Source organism: Mytilus californianus, unplaced genomic scaffold, assembly GCF_021869535.1.
Source record: "Mytilus californianus isolate M0D057914Y unplaced genomic scaffold, xbMytCali1.0.p SCAF_2, whole genome shotgun sequence".
Classification (NCBI taxonomy): Eukaryota; Metazoa; Mollusca; class Bivalvia; order Mytilida; family Mytilidae; genus Mytilus; species Mytilus californianus.
The window spans coordinates 119,210,052-119,231,808 of record NW_026262668.1 but is presented as its reverse complement, the minus strand read 5'-3'; positions in this window follow the sequence as shown (position 1 = coordinate 119,231,808).

The window sequence follows — 21,757 nt, the reverse complement described above, 5'->3', positions numbered from 1 at the left end:
CTAATACATTGTTGATGTCACCAAAACAGCATGCCTATGTCTCTCTTTTTGACTCCGTCAAGGCAAGACAAAAATTGCAACAAATTTAATACAAATATTTTGTCCATCTTTTTTAAATATTTTTATTTTCTTCATTTCTTAGATATATTTAAACAAGTAACAAATATGCATTCAGTAAATAATAAAATTGAAAAGAATCCATAATCGAAATACTGCTGCGTAATTATGGTCTTATTCTCCTTGGTAAAATTTAACCTTGCTCTTGGATTGTCAAGAATACAAACTAAAATAATTCATGTTTCTGCACAATGCATCAATATCATGAATTCCAACTATCTTTATATAACTTCATGCAAAAAGTGTCTGATAACTAAGTATACTTCTTAGTGTGCGATAATATATCTCCTTTTGTAGTAACGGTTACACAGATTCTGACATATCATAGTTCTGAAAGTATCGTTAAACAGTCTCTAAAAACTGCTGGACCTATAGACAAACTTAATAACAAATAATATTCATGTGTTGCAACTGCTGCAAGGTTGGGCCGTAAATACCGCCCCTGGTGTTTACTCGTATTTACCGCCCTGGAAAATACTCCTCAAGTGGTCAATACTAGCAAATACTGGTCGATTGAAATTTTCATGGTGGTTTTTACTATTTATTGAAGTAATAAACTGTTAACACAGAGATATGTCTCGCCTTTTTGTAATTTCGATAATGCGAATTATGAAATTAAGATCGCAACACTTTAACATGTAAGTTTTGCAAATATTCAAAGTCAATGAAACATGACCAAAGGTATATGGCTAAACAATCTCCATGGAAATGAGACATGCCAATGCTAATACAACTGCATAACAAATACCATTGACTCATCATAAGTAGTTCCCTTTAAACAAACCTCAACACAAACTATTACATGTAAACTAAACAAAATTTCAAAGTCAATAGACCATAACTGAGGGGGAAGGGCCAAATAATCTCCATGGTAATCATATTTGAGATATGCCAATGCTAATACAACTGCATACCAAATATCATTGACCTACCACTAGTACTTCCCCATAAACTGACCTAATCACAAACTAATACATGAAATCTAAGCAAAAGTTTCAAAGTCAATAGACCATAACTGAGGGGGCGGGCCGAATAATCTCCATGATAATGAGATGTGCCAAAGCTAATACACCTGCATACAAAATATCATTGACCTACCACTAGTGGTTCCCCATAAACTAGACCTAATCACAAACTAATACATTGTTGACGCCGCCGTCAAGGCGAGACAAAAACTTGATAAAAGTAAGATATATATTTGAACTTTTATCTTTTAGCATGTTTCAGCTGATATAAATAAATGAATTTGATAGGTTTTATTCATTTTTAACACTTATACCTTTTAATTTTGTTCTTATAAGTTATGATCAGATATTGCTTACTTTGGATACATAAAAAATGACATATTAATTATTTCCACATTTATAAATCAAGATATTTTTTATTGAAAATGCATAACTTTTACAGGTAAATGATGTTAAATGTGACTTAATAGATCTTAATACCTATCATCTGGCATTGCTAGGTGTGAAAATTTGATTACTAAAACAACAGCCCCCAATAAATAATGACAAAAACATGGGTTGAAAGTAATAAAAGTGTTATTTGAAGACTCCTGAAACAATAAAATATTTCTTGTCTATTCAAGTGTGAGACAAAAATCATCTTCATGTAGGAAATGGAAGGTATGAAGGACCTTTACTCTTATGGCTTCTGTAATTTATCATTTAAACCAAAAAAATATATAATGTGGTATAAATTTTCCTTCGCTGCTTTATAATAATTCCTGTCAGAAACATGAGCCAAAATTTGTCTCACTAGTCGACATGATGAGACCGGGTATAAATAATCTTCAAAATTTATCATATTATCTGTAGATATACATGTAAATATCTTCATAACATCATAGTAGTCTAAGAGTTTCATTGCTGTTATGGAATTATTGTGGTGAATAGTCAATCCAGCTGCTAGAGAGTATCATGTATTGTTGTTATTTGTACATGTATGCCTTGCCTCTTCTAGTATAAGCCAAAAATTGGAATCGAGCTGAAATAAAAATAAATACAAATAGGTATATTTGTTATTTTGACAAATACAATGTAGTAAATAAAAAAGCTTCATGTATAATATGTATATTATGCATTAGTTTTGTCCATGTTCATTGATGCTGTGATATTTAATGCTTACATTAATAACTAGAGCTGTCTGACTGGATAGTGTGACTAAATTACCCATGATACCCCTGTGCATGCATTTTAGTTGCTGTTTTGGAATTCAGTATTGAGACAACAACCTTTTGAGATATTTGGCTTTCAGTTCTTTATTTTAAATAAAATGCTTCGCTGAGCGCAGCCTGATACGACCGCAGAGGTCGAACCCCGAACAGTTGGGGCAAATTTGGACACAGTATTCAAGCTTGATACTATCTGAATTTGGGTTGTGATCAATTTTTTGACATAATATAGGTTTCTGACACAAAATAAATGTGGTCAAAAATCTTACAAATCTAATGTGCAACACTGTGCAATTGATGATTTCTTCTTGAAACTTTTCAAAAATTAGAAATTTGAAAAATTTGGGGGAAAAAATATGAACCCCTTAAAAAAAATTGGAACCCCCCCAAAAAAAACTTTTCGAATCCCCCTTGGAGCATTAACCATCAAACTCAATCCCAGTCTTTCCTTTGTAGTATGTAACCATTGTAAGGGAGGTAACTCTAATGCAAAAAAAAAAACCCAAACAAAGAATAATCAATTCTGAGTATAAAAATTTATTACCACTGAACCCTTTGATATACACTATTATAATATTATATGTGTTTAAATCACAGTATTTGATATTTCTAGAAACAGCTAAAAAATATTTCATACTAGAACTAGCAAACAAATAGCAACAAGTACCAACATAAAGAAACAAAGCTAAAGTAATTGTCCATTAACCAGGAAACCCTTGTTTCCCCCCTTTTTTGCCCCTAATTTCTAAACAGATTGAGCCATAACCCCTCAAAGCTAATCCTAATCATCATTTTGTTTATGAGATAAAAGCCCAAAACTGCATTTGACCCCTATGTTCTATTTTTAGCCATGGCGGCCATGTTTGTTAATGGATCAAAACTTCGGATGCAATTTATAAACCAGTTACCCTAAGTAACATTCACTTAAAGTTAAGAAGTATTAGGCCCAGTAGTTTCAGAGGAGAAGATTTTTAAATGTTAGCAAACATGATAAACAGATTGTGTAATATTGTCTTTAAAGGGGTCAATTGACAATTTTGGTCATATCTAAGTTTTTTTGTAGATCTTACTTTGCTGAACATTTTTGCTGTTTACAGTTTATTTTTATCTTCAATAATATTCAAAATAATAACCAAAAACTGCAAAATTTCCTTAAAATTACCAATTTAGAGGCAGCAACCCAACAATGCGTTGTTCGGTTCGTCTGAAAATTTGAGGGCTTATAGATTTTGACCTATTGAACATTTTTCATCCTGTCAGATTTGCTCTAAATACTTTAGTTTTTGAGTAATAAGCCAAAAACTGCATAAACTAGATACCCTAAGGAACATTCAGTTAAAGTTTGAAGGTATTTGGCCCAGTAGTTTCAGAGGAGAAGATTCTTGAAATAGTTTACGATGACGACGACGACAGACGACGGACGACGACGGACGCCAAGTGATGACATAAGCTCACATGGCCCTTTGGGCCAGGTGAGCTAAAACCTCAAGTCGCTAGGTAGTTACTGTTGTGTCACAAACCATTTCAAATGAAAATACTGGTATATCATCACACAGTGATATTTAGTACAACAGCTTACAAATTGTCAAAATGTCAAGTCTGTCGTTTCAATACAACAGATTGAGCCATAACCCCCCCCCCCCCCCCCCAAAGCTAATCCTAATCATCATTTTGTGGTGTGGAAACTTGTGGTACAATTTCAGATAATTTTATACACTGTTCCACAAGTTATTGTCTGGACACTAGAAAAATGCTTATTTGGGCCCCTTTTTGACCCCTAATTCCTTAACCATAGGGACCATAACCCCTAAAATCAATCCCAACCGTCCTTTTGTGGTTTCAAACTTTTTGTTTAAATTTCATAGATTTATATTCACTTATACTAAAGTTATTGACAAATTTCCAATTATACTAAAGTTATTGGCAAATGTCCAATGGAGTTTATTATACTAAAGTTATTGGGAAATTTCCAATGGAGTTTATTAAAACTAAAGTTATTGGCAAATTTCAAATATACATAATTTAAAAGCAGTGTAAGTGAGGTAATTCAAATGTGTTTAAATTATGTTTTGTACTTAAGCAATTGTCCATTAACCTGGAAACCCTTGTTTTCCCCCTTTTTTGCCCCTTATTCCTTATCCGTTTGAGCCATAACCCCCAAAGCCAATTCTTACCATCCCTTTGTGGTATAGAAACTTGTGGTCTAATTTCAGAGAGATCCATACACCATTCCACAACGTTTTTGTCTGGAAACTAGAAAAATGCTTATTTTGGCCCTTTTTTGGCCCCTAATTTCAAAACGGTTGGGACCAAAACTCCCAAAATCAATCCCAACCTTCCTTTTGTGGTCATAAACCTTATGTTTAAATTTCATAGATTTCTATTTACTTATACAAAAGTTATTGTCCGGAAACCAAATGTCTTCGGACTACGACGACGACGTGATACCAATATAAGACCGCAAACGGTCGTATAAAAATCATTGCATTTGCCTCGGTCATGTTTGTGTTAGGTTCACACAAGGTTTCTGATAGGTCTACATAAATATATTATCCAAAATTAATGCATCCATTTATGATAAAATATTGCAAATCTTTGATGACAGTCTCAAATATGAGTTTTAATAAATGTTATTTTATCTAAAATTCAAAAATAACAGAAATTAAAAATTAAAAGATTTTATATTTGCTTTCATGTATGTATGTCCTGTTGCTTTACTAATGAATGAAGAGATCGCATTAACTTTTTAATTTCCAGTATTTCCATCTAATTGACATCACTTTCCCAAAATGCATTGGCAAGAGTAGCGAACATCCTTAAAGTTTGGTTGACCATTAGCCAAGTTCTCAAGAGAACAGTTATGCCCCAAACACATAAACTGTCATAGCCCATGATAGGGTCAGGGTCAGAGCATCTGGTCTTTGATATAAAAGACTCTTCCCAATAAATTTACCTTAGTAACCTAATCACACTTATTGTGCTGGTTAAGTTTCAACTGGAATTGTATACATTGTAGGACGGTTGACAAGTCAAATAAAATTTTACTCAACTGGTTGGAAATCATAGCACCACAGGAAAAAAAATGGCACCATATCAAGCCTGATAGGACCACCTGCCCACTCATGCCCCGCTGTGCTGAAAGGGTCTCGGGATAACACAGAGTCAATTTTAAATATACAGTACAAAAGTTATGTGCAAGACACAAATCAGACAAATGTTTACTATTATTATAAATATAAATAACGTCAACTGCATTTGGTTATTAAAATAAAATATATAACGTCACGGTACCCAAATTGCATCGAGTACCCAAATTGCGCCTATTTAATGAAAATAGCAGAGGAAATCTTACAAGTTATCCTAGAGACTAAACAATTTGTATTTTTATGATTTTACACTATGCACGTCTTTCAACATAGGTAAATATATTTAAATATACACAAAAAAGTTCACAGTATATATAAACAGATGAAGTGTTCACTGGAAAAAGTAAAATGTACGGAAACGTCGCCACGCGACGTCCACAAAATGTCATCTTTTAAAAATTAGCAAATAAAATATGTTACAAGCATTCATTTCTTAAAAAATGAAAAGTACGCATGGACTTATGTCAAATTGTTCTAAATATTTAAAGAAATAAAACAAATTATCTGTTATTTGACTTTTAAGGATGTGAATTTAAGCATGGATGCAATTTGGGTACTCCTCATTACATAATCATTGATCGTTTGGAGGTCTGTTCAAACCCATTTTTCTATGATTCATTATGGATTCAAAATTAAATTAGTGGAACTATATAGTAAATAATGATACATCTACAAAATAGACACAGAATGGAAACTTTTGTCTAGATCATAAATAAACGTAGGTGAAAAAACTGTCAAAATAGGTGCAATTTGGGTACCCTCACGTTAACTTCATATAATGTAGAAAAAAAATAATCAAGTATTCTTTCAACCGTTTAATTAAATTCAATATTCACAACAGAGAATACGTACAACAGAGAATACGTAAGTCAATGATTACTATTTACCTTTATCAAGGATTTGTATAGCAATACTATACAAATCCTTGCCTTTATTAGGACGGAATCCACCAAATTCATCGACGGGTCATCCAGTAAAAAATAGCCGCAAAATAATATCCATGCGCCATTTGGCAAATGATAACGACTTCTTTGCAGACATTTTCTGCGCTGAACCTATTCTTACAGTTTTTCACTTACATCTTCATCAAAAGCATGGAAGATAAAAAGCAATGTAAATCTTTTCAATTAGCACTATTTCCAATGGGCAACATCATTGATTTTGGGTTATTCGACGACCATTTAAGGTAATCCTCGACATATTTATTGTTTTTCATAACAAAAAGTATGAAACAAATGTCTAATTAGTTATAAAGAATCTACCAGACCCTCTAAATCAGAGCAATGACACTTTTTCAAAAATTCCTAGGGGGGACCCAAATCCAGGGTTCTCGCATAAGGCAGCTTAACTGCCTAAAAATAAACTATTTCAACAGTAACCCAGCAATGGGTTGTCGAACTTGTCTGAAAATTTCATAATAGATAGATCATGACCCATTTATCACTCCAACTCCCTTTTGCTCTAACTGCTGTAGTGTTTGAGATATAAGCCAAAAACTGCTTTTGTCCCCTATGTTCTATTTTTAGCCATGGCGGCCATGTTTGTTGAAAGATCAAAACCTCGGATACAATTTATAAACTAGATACTATAAGGAACATTCAGTTAAAGTTTGGAATTATTTGGCCCAGTAGTTTCAGAGAAAAAGATTTTGAAAAAAGCGACTTGCACGAAAAAATGTAAAAAATAAACGTTTCAAGGGCAATAACTCCTTAAAGAGTCAATTGACTATTTGATCATTTGACTTATTTGTAGATCCTACTTGGCAGAACATTTTTGCTATTTACACTTTCTCTCTATCTATTATAATATTAAAGATAATAACAAAAAACAGTAAAATTTCATAAAAATAAATTATTTCGGACAGTAACCCTACAATGGGTGGTCCAAGACCAAGTGGCCTGAAAATATTCATAGCAGATAGATCTTGACTTATTCATCACTTAAACTCAATATCACTTTTGCTCTAACTGCTATAGTTTATGAGATAAAAGCCCAAAACTGCTTTTGACCCCTATGTTCTATTTTTAGCCATGGCGGCCATGTTTGTTAATGGATCAAAACTTCGGATGCAATTTATAAACCAGTTACCCTAAGTAACATTCACTTAAAGTTAAGAAGTATTAGGCCCAGTAGTTTCAGAGGAGAAGATTTTTAAATGTTAGCAAACATGATAAACAGATTGTGTAATATTGTCTTTAAAGGGGTCAATTGACAATTTTGGTCATATCTAAGTTTTTGTGTAGATCTTACTTTGCTGAACATTTTTGCTGTTTACAGTTTATTTTTATCTTCAATAATATTCAAGATAATAACCAAAAACTGCAAAATTTCCTTAAAATTACCAATTTAGAGGCAGCAACCCAACAATGCGTTGTTCGGTTCGTCTGAAAATTTGAGGGCTTATAGATATTGACCTATTGAACATTTTTCATCCTGTCAGATTTGCTCTAAATACTTTAGTTTTTGAGTAATAAGCCAAAAACTGCATAAACTAGGTACCCTAAGGAACATTCAGTTAAAGTTTGAAGGTATTTGGCCCAGTAGTTTCAGAGGAGAAGATTCTTGAAATAGTTTACGATGACGACGACGACAGACGACGGACGACGACGGACGCCAAGTGATGACATAAGCTCACATGGCCCTTTGGGCCAGGTGAGCTAAAACCTCAAGTCGCTAGGTAGTTACTGTTGTGTCACAAACCATTTCAAATGAAAATACTGGTATATCATCACACAGTGATATTTAGTACAACAGCTTACAAATTGTCAAAATGTCAAGTCTGTCGTTTCAATACAATTCAATCTATTCAATATCAATTCTCCATCGTTTCAATGGCTACTGGACATAAACATCTGTCCATTTCGAATCCTTCAAGCAAAGAAACTCACAACCTAGGTTTCTCAAACTTCATACCAACCAATCAGATTACTAGAAATAGAAATCCAAATACCATGAATATTCATAAATACGTCAATAATGCATGGAAACGTTTTCAAATCAATCAAATTTTAGACAATATGTTTTGTAGTTTTATTTCACATTTACATAATTATACATCTTTTTTTTTACAATTTGAATATAATACACAAAATAAAGAGGCTAAAGTTATGAATGTATGCAACAACATTCTTTATCATTATCTGTAACTAAGAATAATTTCAGGTTGTTTCATCTCATATGCATGTTCCATCACAAACTGGATTTTAGTACCATCCAGAATCCTCCTAGTACAAATTGGAATTCCAATATCTACTAGTAGAAATTATAATTCTGATATATACTTATCTCGGACTTCTTTTAAACTGAGTTTTACTGTGCGTATTGCTGTGTTTGTTTATTCTACATTGGCTAGGGGTATAGGGGGAGAGTTGAGATCTCACAAAACATGTTTAACCCCGCCGCATTTTTGCGCCTGTCCCAAGTCAGGAACCTTCCTGTCTTTGTTAGTCTTGTATGTTTTTTGAATTTTGGTTAATTTATATGTTTCGGAGTTTAGTGTGACGTCCATTTTCTCTGAACCAGTATACATTTTTGTTTAAGGACCAGCTAAAGCCCGCCTCCAGGTGCGGGATTTTCTCGCTGTGATGAAGACCCATAGGTGGCATTGAGCTGTTTTCTGCTCTTTGGTCGAGTTGTTGTCTCTTTGACACATTCCCCTTTTACATTCTCAATTTTATTACCAGAACCTGAGGTACAAATCAGAATTTCAATATCTACTAGAAGAAATTGTGATTTTCAATAGGATTCTGGACTGTGTTAATTTTTTGTATATATCTGAGTATAATCCAGCATATTACTAAACAACTATAGTTAATATGATTCTGGATTGTACAGTATTTATTGCGTGACCCCACCCCCCCCCCCCCCCTCCCCCTTTCCCCCTTTGGTTTCAATTCATAAGGATTTTAAATCCTTGCATCTCACAAAAATCGTAATTAATATTTTATATGATGCGATATTCCAGGGCTTATATTTCCTATCATGATTTCCTTGATACAGGATTGCTGCTCACAAGGAAGCTATTGAACCAAGAGTTCCAAGCTAGTTCCAAGTGGTGAAGTTGAAATCATCCCTTCGTACATTTTACGGACGCCATCACGAGTTGGTTGACCGTTATCGAATATCCGTTTCACAGATGATAGCGGATATGTTACAAATGTCGTGACTACAATCCCGTCCCCTTTTCCCCGAATGTGACTTACCAAATTAGACTTATTACTAGGTTTGTACTAACATGAGCAACACGAAGTGTGCCACATGTGGAGCAGGGTCTGCTAACCCTTCTGGAGTACCTGAGATCACACCTAGTTTTTGACGGGGTTCGTGTTGCTCAGTCTTTAGTTTTCTATGTTGTGTTTTGTGAACTGTTGTTTGTCTGTTTTTCTTTTTCTTTTCAGCCATAGCGGCATTGTCAGTTTATTTTCGACTTATGAGTTTGAAAGTTCCTTTGGTATCTTTTGCCTCTCTTTTACAATAATCATCTAATTACTATGTTAATCATTTTATATCTTAGTATGGTTTTATAAGTCTCTACTTATATTTTGTATAGCAAAATATTCATAAAATGGAATGTTAGACTTAAAGAAGAGATTGATCTGATAAAAAAATGTCCATCAGTAAATACTTGACGTTTGTGTTTATTGATAATGTATTTTAAATTTATTAACAGGAATGTATGTTGAATAAATTTCTTTTTTTATTATTATAGCATCTAAATCTTTGCAATATGGTGCCATTTTGAAAACTGTATGCATTGTACTGACCAACTATCCTACACGCGTCTTCATTTACATTATAACAAAAATTCCAGATTAAAAGCCAATGAAACTGGAGTCCACTTGAGGTAGGTAGTTTCACTTTGACATCTGAATTCAACTAACAATAAATTTGTGTCTAGAATATATATACGCGATGACGCAAATGCATATTCTAATCCAGAATATCAGTGCGTATGAAATCCATTACTACTTCTTGCACGTGAAACCACGTGCATGAAAAATATCAATTTCACTCGCGGAATGTAGATTTTCGTATTTCTTATTTAAAGTCAGGACACGGAAGTAAGAGCTTGACATGTGACTTTGAAGCAAGGTCATCATTAAGGTATTCCGACCTTTAAATGTTTCTCATTTTTCTTTTTTCTTTTTAAGTGACTGTCCTATAAATAACTTTGAAATTTTCGAAATATTAAGGATGTTTTTAACCAGGAATATGTTACCTTAACTGTATTTGGCAAAACCTTTCGGAATTTTGGGTTCTCAATGCTCTTCAACTTCGTCATCTATTTGGCCGTTTTAACTTTTTTTATTCGATAATCACTGACGAGCATTTGTAGACGAAACACGCGTCTAGCGTACAAAGTTGTAATCCGGGTATCTATGGTGTGGTTCATAGGTGTTTCTCGTTTCTCGATTTTTCTATAGATTAGACCGTTGGTTTTCCTGTTTGAATTTTTTTACACTAGTCATTTTGGGCCCTTTATAGCTTGCTGTTCGGTGTGAGCCAAGGCTCCGTGTTGAAGGCCGTACTTTGACCTATAATTGTTAACTCTTTATACATTGTGACTTGGATGGAGAATTGTCTCATTGGCACTCATACCACATCTTCTTATTTATATCTATGATGAGTTTATTGACTTTTAACAAACATATTTTTTTATCTAAATTGTTTTTTTTTTTAGAGCATGTTCAGGTATTTATAAACTTCTTGAAACCAAGATATTCTTCAAAACTAACTTTTATCCTGTAAAATATTTGGATTGATTAAGTTACTTCAGGAAATCCTTAAAATTTGAGAAGTTTTATGAGACCAAAATGATTGAAAGTATATAACTGGTCTTAATGAAGCTAGTGTGTTACTCTCAAAAACAAAATACGAAAATTTAATTTAAGTCGATGCCTCAGGGTTACACTTCACATGGAAGTTGTCGAGCCTTCAAAGGTTAATTTAAATGGTAGCTGTATTCAATTTCTATTTACAACTAAAATCCCCCAACAATTTTTTTGTGGACAAGTCAGCGGTCTTGGGTTCACGTGTTGCTTTTCTTTTTTTTTTAAAGCAAGCAACTTGTTATTTTTATATATTATTGTAACTGATTATTCTGATGCACTTGATGAGTAGGGAACAAAATAAATGATAATTAAATGACACTATCGATACTTAATTACACAAAATTTGAAAAAAAAAATAGATTTAACTTCGAATTCGTGAAATTCTTTTAAAATTGTTTATTTATAACAAGGAATTTCAAAAATTATAAATATTCTAATTCATCGAGATTTAAGATAAATTTTGTTTTCTACAAAAATTCGTATTTTGGCATATATTGGGAGTGACTTGTTAGTGAAAGCAGTTCCTTTGCAAAATTTAAATGTGTGTGTGTGGGAAAGGGGAGGGGTGTCCTATTAGGCTGGAAACTTGGAGGTATGAAAATTTGCGACTGGAAGAGAGATGTTGTTTAAGTTGTTTTAACACTGTTGAAGATGAATATCATGTTAATTACATTGTTCTGTTTATAATGATCTTAGACAAATTCTTTTTATTGAACCTCTTAAAATTTATGAAAATTTTGATAGTTTTACAGACTGTCAGAAAACGGTTATTTTATCTTTGAATTAAGACATTATTAGATTATGTGCCAAAACCTGTAATTTTAATTCTGAAAAGACGCCGAGAGTAAATAATATCACAATAATGCTGTATATTTTTATCATTAGCGTTTGATTTTTAACGCATATACATGTTGTTTACGTTGTCATCGTCTCTCATAAATCTGTACAGATTGGCTTATGTATACAAATGTATATTGTTTTCATAAGGTGAGACGTAAATAAAATATTGAATCGAATTAAATATTAAATTTTAAGTTGGTACTTGCATGTGGTATGTATTTGAATGTTTGAAAACTAGTTGAAATCTGAACAGATTGGCTTATGTATAAAAAATGTATATTCTCAATTTTATATTGTATTCATAAGGTGAGACGTAAATAAGATATTGAATCGAATTAAATATTAAATTTTAAGTTGGTACTTGCATGTGGTAGGTATTTGAATGTTTGAAAACTAGTTGAAATCTGATTTAAATCTATACTTTTCCACACACTCAATATTTATTTCTCTTAGTGTCAAAATCAGAAAGTTATTTAAACTTAATGGAATTTAATGACCAATAGTCTATATAATCGTTTTGTACATTGTAATATACTATAAAATGTTGTCTATTTCTTTAGAATCAAAATGTTATTCCGCGCTCTGTTTTCTGTTGAAGACACTATTGAAATTTTGCATGTTTTCGTGAAATTATGCATCATCACAGACACAATTTTATTCTGATTAACTTCAAGTTTTTTTTTTATTTTGAGAATAGTGGACTGATTGTCTGTATAGAATTTGGCGAATTCACTCTGGTATCTCAAGAGTCATGTCAAGTTTATTTTTTTCTTAACATGTGCAATTTTCACATATAGCTCACTAACTTGAGTGTACCTTGAACGATTTATCTTAAACTTGGCCAAATTGTTAACAGTATTGGTCTCACTGTGACGTTTTTCTCCAGTTATCCTTCAAACGTATTTCTTTAAGTAAGAATTGTGGGAGTCTGTATACGTTTCGACCATTTTTAACTTCATGAGACTTAAAATTGGGGCAACTGTGTTTTTTCTCTGAACAACAAGAAACATTTTTGCAAATTCAATATCGTATTTGTTTTCTCCCTAGTTTCCAATAGAAACCAACAATTTATTTTAAAAAAATGCATTGCTCTCCACAAAAGATTAATGATCGGTGCCTAATACTACAATTATTCATAAATGCTATTGTATTTTTATCAGACCTAATATTTATAACATATATGTATATAGTGTTCTTGATTCAATTATATATATCAGAGACGTATTATATGTCTCTGTATATATATATATTAAAATTTGATGTGGCGGCATGGTAATCAACATTATCATCCTTTACGACAGACAAAATAGCTGATCTGAAAGTTACACCATCTACTTGCCACTATACATCATGTACTGTGTTACAACCATAGATAAAGCCGACGAGGAAGGGCATTACTTCGACCACCGAAAGCTATATTTTTATGTAGCCTAGGTGGTCGAGTGGTCTAGGACGCTGGACTAGTGCAGGCGGTGTTTCCACGATGTCACAGAAGCAAGGGTTCGAATCCGGCTGAGGGAAGAACAAAAATTTGCAAATTTGAAGATCTTACATTGTTGGGCTAAATTTGAGACGAATTATATATATATTATGGTATTAGCCCTGTATAACCACGTGTTATCCGATGGAGAATGCCTGTCATAAAGTTGTCACATGTTTAGACGTGTTTAATAAAATTAAAATTATTATCATCCTTTACGACAGACAAAACAGCTGATCTGAAAGGTACATCATGTACTGTGCTACAACCCTAGATAAAGCCGACGAGGAAAGGCATTACATCGACCACCGAAATCTATATTTTTATGTCGCCTAGGTGTTCGAGTGGTCTGGAGAGCTGCAGGCGGTGTTGCCACAATGTCACAGAAGCAAGGGTTCGAATCCGGCTGAGAGAAGAACTAACATTGTTGGGCTAAATGTGAGACGAATTATATATATATATACATAATCACTCTAAATATCAGCACAACAATGTAAAATCTGCAAATTTGCGGAAGCAAATTTTTGTTCTTCCCTCACCGGGATTCGAACTCATGCTATTGGGATATCAGACAACACCGCCTGCACTGTGTCCAGCGCTCTAGACACTAAAAATTCAGCTTTCGGTGGCCTAGTGTTACCTTTCCTCGTCAGTAGAATCTAGAGTTGTAACACAGTACATGATATATTGACATGAAGATGGAATTGATTGCAGATTATCTAAATTATCTATCGTAAAGGATCGTAAGATACAGTCACAGAAATTATTATTTTGATAAGTACGTCTAAACAACTCCATCCATTGGATCACCAGTAAAGGTGATACACGGCTGAAAACACATATTATATTCATAATCACTCTAAATATCAGCACAACAATGTTAAATCTGCAAATTTGCAGAAGCAAATTTTTGTTCTTCCCTCGCCGGGATTCGAACTCCCAGCAAACAATTCAACATTTTAAAAACGTTTTAAAAATGTTTTGTTTTGGTTTCTAGAATGTTTTATTAAAACGTTTTAAAAACCAAAATTTGTAGACTCTTATAAATGTTTCAAAAACATTTTGAAGAAACGTTATTTTGGAACATTCAGAAAACGTTGAAATAAGGTTTTATGAAAAACGTTTCTGTCAACCTCCAACAAACATTTTCAACACATTTGTGTAACAATGATGCATTAGTGCGACCACCATTACTTTGGTTTAAAAATATATAATTGATTGTGCAGTGTTTTGTATTTCATTCATTTCTTAATTGGTAATGCACGTGTTTAATTGAAGAAAAAGCAACATCTCCATAAGCTTGGATGGATGGTTGGTTGTTTAACGACCAGTGGCAAGTCAGATGCATATTCTGGATGAGAACATGATTATTAGAAATTAATACCCTGTCTTGTAATAGACCAACATGTTGTGCCAGATTTTTTGGTTCTAGCCCACAAGGCAAGTTTGCAGGATGACATGTCACATTATTCTGACTACAGGCCAAGAAGTCTTTGCTCTAACTCATTTTGGGTAGAAGCAACAAATAATAATTTTATTGTCATTGGTTTGGCCGGGCCGAAGTTCCAACCCACAACCTCCGCACTTGAGGCGACCACACTCACCATTACACCAAAGCTCTAAAGGAAGATTTTTTTTATAAATAGTCGTGTCCATGAACCAATCCCAATCTAATACAATGAAACGGAAACCTTTGATTTAATACGAAAACGCTGAGACATTCGTTTATATTGACAACTCACTTTGCTGATACCACATGGACAGAACCAAACTAACTCTCAAAAAGCAAGTTAAGATACAAGGCAAAATGGCAACCACGGAGTCAGATTCAGAACTGATCAACATCAACGATGAAATTCCATCTGGACAACAAACAAGACAACACCAAATTATTCCAATAAACTTCAATCTTGGGAACCTGGAGGACGATATTATTGATGACACAGACAGTCAAGTAATAGATAATTGTATAGGAAAAGTTGACGAATTACTTTCCAGAAGACACTATACGGCAACGCTGACAAGGGACTTGAGAAGATTTAAAGAAGACGAGCTGCCTAATTACGCCAGAATCCACAAAGCATCGTTTAGCCCGCAACTTAGTTCTACTGAAACAAAACACTATTTCAAAGGGAAAGTTACGGAATTCAACAAACAGATTAGGACTGAATTTCGGGAATTCATGCTAAAAGCCGCCAATGACTATTCTGAAAAAATACAGTCAAACTGCGAGCAACTGTGGAGAGAAGCTTGTGCAAATGTAAAGAACGGGAACAACATTCCGAAGCTTAACAACAAAGTACAAGAAACGAAGGAGAAATGGGCAGATGAATACAGGAAAACTGCATCCAAAGCTATGAATAAAGAAGACTTGGGAAAAAACACCAAAGAAACAGATATTGAAAAAATTAAACAGGAACTGGAAGTTTTGAAGAGAAAAACACAGAGAGAAAGAGAATCTGAACTAGTTAAACTAAAGAGAGAAATGGAGGAATTAAGGAACAGTATGAAAATAAACAATAAAAGTAACCGGTTTAATAACAATATAGACAACCACAGAGGAGCATTCAGAGGAAGACGCCGACAGTATGATTACTGATATATAAGTGACAATTCTACGGAACATTAAATTTCAATCTGAAATATATTCTCATAACGGAAAATTAACTTGTTATTTTGTGATCGGGATTTTCTTAATGGATGTTAATAATTTTCTCTTACAACATGGACTGATTTTATACGTAATTAGACTATACTCAGCAGGTAAACATACCATCTTATTTTATTCTATTTTGATAAAGATTATAAATCTTCGACAGCGTCCGGCTCGGACATTTTATCACTTAATGATTAGAAACCAGATGTGAGATTCTAATAGTGTGTACATGTATGTAATTAATATTTTCATGGAATATTACTATCGTTACAACATATTCTTATATTAAATGTATTAATATTGCAGTGCTTGCCTCTTTTATTGATATATGTTATAATTACATGAATCGACAAATAACTTAATTAATGAATTGTCTAGTCATATACTATGTGACGTAAATCAGTTCAACATATGATGCTGATACATAAGCCAATCAAAACCCTAGCTTTGATCTCTCTACGGATGACACCTATTTTCCTCCAACCAATCACAACACAGCACATTGTCACATGTCTCTTATCCCCGCTTTTTTGTAAAAAGCGTCAGTTTATGATAACTAGCCAAAGGAAGGTGGACACACCTCATTCCATCAGAGAATTAATTATAGAACATCATCTCTGAGAGGATTTTTTCGCAATTAGAAAAAACATCTCAAAAATAGAGATTGATATAGAGATAAAATTATACCTATAAGATTCACACTAGCTAATATCTCGCAATTAGAGATTATTAGCAACTCAAAAAGAATCTTATATCAAAATATTTATCAAGAATCTGTTTTTTCAAAAATTCAGAAAAGAGAGATTGATAAACACAAGATAGCCGGAAAACTAATTAGGCGGTGTTTTAAAATTTATACGAACACTGGAATTATTCAACTATAAGTTAACAAAGAAATACACCAACACACGCACTAAACTAACTTCCAGACACATGTCTAATAAAAAGAATAGACGGTTCAAAGCTAGGGATAAGAAACGCAAAATTGCTAACAATAAAGGAAAAAGTAAACGATACAATATATGCAGACAACATAGAAGACGACAATATAAACACGCGGAAAAGGTACAAAAGGCTATAAAATATGTTGAAATTTTTACAAAAGAAAAACTATGTAATGCTGAAATACTAGTTCTAGCGAAAGGACTTAAATTCATTCCTAGTCCAAGACTTCAAAATGCAAAGAAAACTCTCATAAATGGCTTCAACGAACTAGCCCGTAAAATGAGATGTAAATATCACTTTGATGACGGGTCTAATACATACAATCGTCATCCATTTCTTTTAAAAAGTGGGTATAAACCAAGCTGGGCAAATAATGCAATTGAAAACTACTTATTTTCAACAAGAATTGAACTTGAGAAAATTCAATTTAATACATTTAAGGACAACCTATCAAAAAATGAAAGAATGGCACTGCAATCCTTACGTAAAAATGATCGTATTATAGTAAAGAAGGCAGATAAAAACTCATCAACAGTTGTTCTTGACAAAGACCTCTATATAAAAATGGCAATGAATCAGCTAAATGACAATATACACTATGAAACAATTAATGAATCTCACACAACGGAGATCGTGAACAGTATCAACACAATCATTTCTCGTTTACACAAGAACTCTTACATTGATGATGTCACACTAAAGTTCCTAAAAAATGACGATGAAAAAAGATTGGGTAGACTATACTTCCTCCCAAAACTTCATAAAATTAATCAAAATAATAGAGAAAAGATCAAAGTTGATAAGAATTGTTTACTGAATATAGACGTTCCAGGAAGACCCATTGTATCTTTATGTAATAGCCCCTTAGAAAGAATTGCACAATATATCGATTATTTTATTAAACCAGTTGTCAACCAATTTTGGACATACACACAAGATACAACTTCTTTTATAAACAAATTGGAAAAAATAAGAGCCTCTCCTGATATATTAATGAGTTCATTTGACATTTCTAGTATGTATACCAATCTACATCATACGGAAATTATAAACGCAATCGACAGAGCATGGCCGCTAATAATGCAATGTAAATTTGACATCCCGGTGCCTCCCAAAAAGGATATGTTAGAATTACTGAAAATTGCCCTTGGAAACAATGAATTTGAATTCAACGGGCAGATTTTTAAACAGAAAGTTGGAGTACCGATGGGGTCACCAATGTCTCCTAGTTTAACTGATATTAGAATATATGAAATCGTTTCTGAAATATTAAAACGGTTCTCACAATCGTCCGAAATTTCTCTTCTATCTGTCTACAGAGATGACGGTTTTTAATTATTCAAAGGAAGTGAACAAGCGCTTATTGAATTTTACCAGATTGCAAATAGTATTCATCCATTGTTAAAATTCACATATGAAATTTCTAATAGTCAAATACAATTTTTGGACGTAACAATATTTAAAGGAGATAGATTTAAAACGGAACAAATATTAGATATCAAATTATATCGCAAACCTACGGATAACTTCCAATATTTAGATAAATCATCAGCTCATCCCGCCTCTGTATTTAAGGGATTTATAATTGGCGAAGTTACACGGTTCATTCGATCGTGTAATAACAAAGATGACCTCGACACACAGATCAAACTATTTAAACACAAGCTTATACTCAGGGGACACAAGGAAAATGAAATTAATCCACTAGTTAATAAAGCACTACGAAAAAGTAGGCAAAACACATTATGTTATAAAACAAAAAACAAACAGAAAAGTCCACCACTAGTCATAGCAACGAAATTTAATCCTTTATTTAAGCAGTTGGGAAGACGAATAAGAAAACACTGGCATTTGATTGAAGACGACGAGACCGCTCAACATCTATTTCCCAGACCGCCTATCATTGCTTATCGTAAACACAAGAATGTGACCTCGGCAAAATTATAATGTAATTAGATAAAGAATGGACATTAAACTATAAGTGTATTACAGATTCACCAGGTGTAGTGCCCCAAAATGTAACTGCATTTGATACGTTACACGATAGAAACATATTGATAACAATTAAAAAAGTAATTAAAATCAAATGTTATAGTAAATAAAAATAAATTAGGCCAGGGCACCTGACGAGGATGAACGGCCTTGGTCGAACTTGACCTAAATGATATCCGAAACACCAGGTGTAATATCATCAAATTAAAGAAATTCATAGACGACCAGTTGATTACCACAGATCATTTACGTTGGGAAAATCCTTTCAAATAAATAGATGTGTAAAAGTTTATAATTAACCACAGAACAATCTACCGAGAAAAGGTCAAATCAGGTTTTAACAGTTAAAGATAATATATATTTAAGGAAATATATATAAGCGAAACATGCTATATATATGAATCACCAAATCATGCATAAACAGAACAATAACAGAATAAAACTGTAATTGAAGACAAACATTTAAATGCATATAAAATTGCATATAAAGTATACACAGCGATACATGGAAAATCATTATAGAAACTCGATACAGACAAGAAATAAAATCTCCTATAGACAATGGTATTAGTACGTTTTGCTGGGATTGGTTCATGGACACGACTATTTATAAAATTTAATACAAATTATTGTCGTAAATAATACATTTTCTCAATTAAAATGTCTATCTTCGAATATGATAATACTTTAGAGATGCGATAAATGGAAATATAGAAATAAAATACGAAACTAACTAATAAGTTACAACTGGTTCCCGGTTCTACAGAAAAGAAACCAGTTATTAGAATACAAGAATTTTTTTTGACATAACATATCATCACATATCGACAGATCGAAGATGACTTTTTGTAAATTAAAAATTGAAAGTAATTATTAAAAAAAAAAATATTGCGGTGATATGGGAAACATGATTTATAAAGTTATTCTATACTTATTAAAAAACATTTTTGAAACATTATTAAAAAACCAAATTAAAAACGTTGTTTTAAAATGTATTATTTATGTTCATCGAAAACATTTTTGAAAAAATGTTTTTTTTACGTTTAAAAAATGTTTGCAGAAACATTTCTACTATAGTTCCAGAAAACGTTTCAATTTAACCTTTTAAAAACATTTCTTAAACGTTTTTTCGACACTAACTTATTTGAAACCTTTAAAAAACGTTTCTAAAATGTTCTGTGTTTGGTGGGCTCATGCTATTGAGATAACGAGACAACACCGCCTGTACTGTGTCCAGCGCTCTAGACCACTCAGCCACTTAGACTGAACTAAAAATTCAGCTTTCGGTGGCCTAATGTTACCTTTCCTCTTCAGTAGAATCTAGAGATGTAACACAGATATATATAAATTTGAGGATATGGATAGGGTTTATAGAATAGATACATACACACACATATATATATATATCTATACAATTATAAATTAAAAACAGCGTTCAAACCTATGATTGCGTTGTATAAAAACTGCAATTTTTATACGTGTGCATGCAAAACAAATTTCTTGTTAGAGGGGTCTAAATACAGCACAAACAACATTTCCCAAAAGACCAAAAAAGTGAAAAAGTATATTTTAACAAAACGCATTTGACTAACAGGTCGAACAACAAATGTTCTTAAACCCTGCTGACTGCCATTGCCGATTGCCAAATAAACGGATCACCATGTAATAAATGGATCTTAATTATAAATTTAACACTAAACAGAAAACAATAAACTTGCGGAAAAGATGGTATACCGCAAACAAAAGGTGCAAAGGTTTTTGTACACCATATTCGGATTTCGACAATTAATGTCTCTTCAGTGATGTTAGGAATCGAAACGGTATTTGGAAAGCCATACAATTTACCTCAATTTAGGATAGACTCTTGAATTTTGAGGAGTCAAAATAGGATGAACAGATCATATAAACCCGAAGGCAAATATAATACAAGCCCAAACGAAAAAATATAAACAAGTCTAAATTGAAAACAACGTTCAAACCTATGATATATATATATATATATATATATATGTCTGAAAATTAAACCAAACAGTGTTCATGGGGTTTTTGTCCCTCAACGGGACTTGAACTCACACCTTTGATCGACTACAGCACCAATCGCATAGCATCATGTCCAGCGCTCTAGACCACTCGACCACATCCGTTATATGTAATATATATATATATATATATATATATATATATATATATATATATAAAGTCCCTAGAAAATCAACCTTACAATTTTAGAGTAGATCTGATTCTTTACTTCCTCCCCGACAGGGACTGGAACCTGTACTTTCCACTACTCACTTCTACCACAACACCTTCTAGCATTGGGCAGACGCCTTATCCCCTCCTCTATATATAGCTCATAAAAATCAGATTTCGTTTCGGGAGGTGTTACCTTCTCGTAGGCATTAAACAAGGACATCTATACAATCTGGAATGATCATCTACTCATCTCTTCAGTATAATTACAGGATGCTATTCTATTTTTAGAAGCATACAATCACTATGAATTTATAATGAGATATGTCTGGCTATGTGTAGTGACAACTGTAAATTATACCTCGTCCATCGGATTTCTTATGATTA